We start from the raw sequence: 5,810 nt of genomic DNA on the forward strand, positions 1-5,810 counted from the left end.
GATGGAAAAAAAATTTTAACACCCCTCAAACTCGGGTTGGTGCATAAATTTGAGTTTGAAGATATGATCTTCTCCATGGCTTCTTGAAGGCCGTGTAAAATTATTTTTTAACATCATCTTCACTGACCTATTGTAATGGTTTTCAGTTTTCATCAATGATGATTTGTGGAGCGTTCAAAGATATTGATGCTTGACATGGTTCAAAATAGGTATGGATAAAATTTGTATGTATTAAAACAAGTACTGGTTAAAATTTAGTATTGATTGAAAATTGGAGCCCGGTGTGTTAAAAGTGAACACGGGTTAAAATTATTGGAGCCTGATGCGTTAAGAGTGAGCACGGGTTCAAATTGTTAGGGCAGTGCTTTGAAAGTGAGCACGGGTTAAAAATGAGTGTTGCGTTAAAAATAAAAGCAAGGGTTAAAATTGGGTTGAAAATAGGTATGGGCTAAAAGTGGTTGAAAGTAGTTCTTCTTCTTTAATGAAATCACAGATCCATTGAGATCAATGAACCTGGCGCTGATACCACTGTTATGGCTGAAAATAACCGGGCGTCATGCGGAAGCTATCTATTGCAAACCTTAAATGACGATAAATCAGATGACAAAGAAAACTCTACTGAAAAAGCATAATATTTAATATGATTTGGTCAAGCGACCTACATATTAAGAAAAACTAATATATAAAGCATAAACTATTGAGAGAATAATCTCCCCTCAAACAATACTCTTCTAATGACTACATTGTGGATACTATTATGTTCTTGGAGGAGGTCTAAAACTTCTCCTCCAATAAAAGGATAGATTGGTAGAATTTTTTTCACAAAGAAAACATTTTAAAGTAAAAGACAATTATTGCAGAATCCAAATAAAGTAGGAAATTCAGGGCAAACTCTAACACATATTGGATGTTGAATTAATTTTGCAAATTGCAACAAGATTGACAGTAGTTTTGTCACGACACAACTAGTGCATCGAGCGGGCACCCACGCTAACCCCCCTGGTGGATGAACCCTTCCCTTCTTCAACATTCATTTTAAGCATACGTAAAGGAAATAGAAATATTTAAGCAGTCTTAGCATATATAAGATAGAATAAGTATGGAATAAGAACTACATCATCCCCAAAGAATCTAGTCTGTAACAGTACAAGAGCTACCAAATATTATAAGTCTGAATTGCCATGCAAGGCTCATAAGCATAAAAGGGATAAAAAAAAGCATCCAGAAAGGCGATAGACAAAAAAAAAAAAAAAAAAATGGTGGAAACTCGGGTTGCGGATACGGCGTTGGCTACTTTGAATCTACAAATAAGGCCGCCTTGGATTCTCCACGAGGGCCTAACGTAGATCCTGTAGCACACTCTGCACTCAGAAAAGAGTGCACCAAGGTAGTATCAGTACAAACACTATATACTAGTAGGTATCATAGGCCGACAATGTTACACCTCGAAAATTTTAGCGTTGTTTGCATCGTAAGTAAAGTAACGTAAGACAAAGAGGTCATGGAACTCTTATAATGTTAAGAAAGACCTTTAAAAAGTGCTAAGAAAGGGTCTAAAGGTTCGGGGATCAAGCGAATCAAAGGAATTAAGTTTGTTGAAATTTTGGGAAAACATGGCAGAATTTTTGGTCCAACTTTAGGGAGGTGTATCTCCTAGATTATGAGGAGGTATGGAACTCATAACCTATGTAATTTGAAGTTCAGAGAGTCTTCTTTCCAATGCAATAGTCAGATCTCAAATCTGAGATGTACAATGCAAGATACGGCCTGTACAAAATTGTACGATTTCTCTGTGCAATTCGACGGTTGCAAATCGACGATAGCGTCGTTATCGGTGGAACCGACATTGGGGGTTATAAAAACCCCACTCGACCGCTTCTCCACCATTGTACTACTTTCCACCACTCCTGCATACCTCCATATACTCCCTCCGAGACATTTCACCCACTTGGTTATTAGTCCCTCCAAATTCATATGCTAATTAGCTCGGGAAGCTTGTGGCAACATCATAGTGTTGTAGTTGTTCTTGGAACTGAACGGGGGAAGGCGGGATCACGAGTTCGAGGCTAGGAAGGATCAACCTAAGCTTAGTAAGGTAAAATCTTCATTTACATCCATGGAATTAAGTTGATTCAATGTTATATTCACTAAATTATGACGTATATAGTCGGATAGAGTGAAAGACGGCACAACCCTATATTGAATGTTATTGATTGAGTAATATAGATATGGGATTGAGCTTGATAATGCATGTATTGAGTTGATTGGAGTTGTAATTTCGAGTATGACATGTATTAAGCCGGATTGAACTAAGGACGGGGTAAACTTGTATTGGATGTTGTTGATTAAGAGATATGAATGTTGAATTGAATAATATGCTATGGATGTTGATTGGGATGTTGTTGTAAGCTTGGAAACATAGTAGAAACGGAGAATGCTGCCTTGCATTTTCCCGCTAACCGAATCTACTTCGATATGTAACTTCATATACTTTGATATACAAACATGATAGATTATGACTAAGGGAATATCCTTCAATATAGGCACGGGAAGGAACCAGCATCGGAATAAGGATTCGTTCAAGGTGATGGGTCAACAAGTAAGGTGTTTAAGGTGTTTGTTTCCCTCTTTATTTGGCACGAATCCAACTAGAATATAAACACGAGCGATCCATAACAATTCACTCCGTTCCTACTCTATGTATTTCAAATTTTAATGTCTTAATTATTTGATTGATTCTTGAAATACTATCATATTATTATCATTAAGTTATTTCCTTGGATTCGATACGAATTCCGCTAATTCATTCGGAAGTTACGATACTTATGTCACTACGAGAGGATATCGAGTTCATTGACTCTATATAAATGCATTATATATATATATATATGTATATGTATATATATATATATATAATATATAAGTCATGCATTATATATATATGTATATATATATATATATATATATATGTAGGTATATATATGTATGTATATATATGTATGTATATATATATATATGTATATATATGTATATATATTGCACTATTTTACTATACCGCACCTCCCTATAGTCGGTCGAGTAGGCACATAGATGTGCACCCCACTGTAGTGGGCATGTTATGATGTTACCCCGGATGCGGGATGCCGAACGCGGGATGATGATGATATGATAATGATACGATGATGATGTACCATATATGTATACATACTTGCATATGATTTTTAAACTCATGCATTGCATATTGTACGCTCTCGGATGGCTCAGGCTACTTCTATCCTTTTATATCTATGTCTTACTTATGTTGTTGTTTATTGCCTTACATACTCATTACTTTTATTAAATGCGACGTCCCGTCCTACGGGTTCTTGCATTTAAATGCTACCGGTCTCGTGAGACATAGTGGGGACACTCGGTAGGACTATCAACTTCAGCGGGTCATCAGCAAGTGCCATTGTACCGGGCTTGCTCTTTTGGTATATGCTATGTTCATAGGTTATGTATATGTATCTTTTGGGTACAAGTATGTCATGTATATGTACTCTGAGGGGCTAAGCAAACCCGGTATGATGTATGTAGATGTCATGTACGGCCTCGTCGGCCCTCGTTTGATTATGACGCTCTTTGTGGTAGCCTCGTCGACTAGCGTATATATTTATATATGTATGTATATGTATGGTCATGCATATGTATTCCATTGTATTGGGCCTTTTCTGCGTACCTGTGTCTTTCTATATTACAGTGAGCTCATATTTCAAGCTAGAATAGCTGAATTGACATTATGTCAGTATACAGCAGGTGGTACTCGGTCGCTAGGGTCGAGTATCTGTCATGCCCCCCGTCGAGGTGTGACAAAGTTCGTATCAGAGCAGGTCAATCTTAGGGATATCTATGAGTCGTATCTAGTAGATTCTTATTTATTGGTATGAAGCGCACCATACTTATAAATGGGAGGCTACGGAACATTTAGAAATGTTCTTTTCTTCGTTATCTAGATCGTGTGATAGAGCCGAAACGTAGGAAAGTTTGATCCTGATTCTATTTTTCCATTTGAATTACAGCGATGTCAATGAAGTGAAAAGCCCCAGTTAGTAGGAGTGTTAGGGACAGCTACCAGGTTGAATATTAGACTAGTGCCAGCCATCAGTATGAGTCAGAAGGTAATGGAAGAGATAAAGAGCAGCATAAACTATACGATTGAGACAGACCCCTCAGAGATCATGACTTCTATTGAGGAGGATCCGTCTAAGGGCTCATATGAGACACCTGTCCGAGCGGCTTCGGATAAGACCTCACCACAGATTTTAGTTTTGCATTCAGGACCTGTTGAGCAAGATGTGAGGGGAGCAGAGTAGGGGTTGACACGTCCAGTTTCACCTCAGTTTCAGCATTATGTTAGGGCCTCTACGGACGTTAGCGTTACGGAGGTACCGGATGGTCCTTAGTCTTAATGTGGTATCATTTATGCTCAACAAAACTACCATGACCCAAAATCTCAAGTAGCCGTGAGGCACTCAACCTAACTCTTGGTTAATCCAAGTAAAATCCAACAACGTTCAATATAAAATAAAAGCGAATGTAAAGAAAATCAACCCATAAGTCAATAACAATGTCTCCTAACTCATAATATGAGGAAGTCTAAGTAACACATCTTCCAAAAACTAGGAAGTCATAAGTATAAGAGCCAGAAGTTCACCCTGAAAACTCCAAGAAAAATGCCTCAACGGTCGGCAGAAACTCGTCCACTACTCGAACTCCGAATAGAATCTACACACAAAAAGGTGCATCAAGTGTACAGTGAGTACGGGGAAACACGTGTACTTAGCACTGATCCTAAATTGAAGTGATGACGAAGGTTCGTCCTTCCGATACTCACCTCCACACTTCGTTTGCAACCAATTATACAGTCTATTATCAATTAAGCAATTAAGAGTAGAGAGTCCATAGATCAAGTAAGTCACCAGACCTGGTCATATGTTTTGGCTAATGTATGTATTCTTTGGCATTCTCTACTACACTCAATTAATCCATTTTCATTAATTTACCCATAGCATGACAGAGGCACCCAGCGAGCATTTGTTACCTCATGAGTACGGGTTTTTGACTCCATATACACTATACATTACATTAAGCCAACACAATAGCTTACGTAAAGGTACAGTAGCCCTAAACTTTCCTTTGAGATTTTGAATGAGCCCAATCTGTTTAAATATGGATTCTATGTCAGAATCGTATCCGTAGAAACCCATAGTGCAATATTAATATTCCAGGACCAAAAAGTCAACCCAAAAACCAATCTCGAGCCCCGAAGGTCAAAACTATAATTTTTTCACTAAATAAGCTTACCCATGGTGTAAATAGTAAGAACCCCAAAAATCATTGAGATCAAAAATCGACCTTGAATTAGATAATTTACATGAAAAGCCTCTATTTCTAAGATCAATTCATGGATGAAATCGCTAAATAAAGGATGAAATTATGGGGAAATATTTAGATTAGGTTTAGGAACTTACCCTCGAGCCAAAACTTGAAGATTGCACTTGAAATCACCCAAATACGAGCTCTGCTCTCAGAAATTGATTTATGAACAACGAAGTGGGAAGTTGGATTTTGTGCCCGCCGGTGAAAATTACCATACAGCGAACGCAAGATCCGGATCGCAAACACGGCCCCTCCCACCTGTCCTGGGAAAGCCGTGGGCCTTATGATGGAAAACGTGCCGGGGGCCCGACCCCCCATACGAACGCGGGCCCCTGTGGCAATTGGGGTGCGTTCACGACCCGCTCGGAGGGCCTGATGAGCACCCGGGACCT

Source organism: Lycium ferocissimum, chromosome 3, assembly GCF_029784015.1.
Source record: "Lycium ferocissimum isolate CSIRO_LF1 chromosome 3, AGI_CSIRO_Lferr_CH_V1, whole genome shotgun sequence".
NCBI classification, from domain to species: Eukaryota; Viridiplantae; Streptophyta; class Magnoliopsida; order Solanales; family Solanaceae; genus Lycium; species Lycium ferocissimum.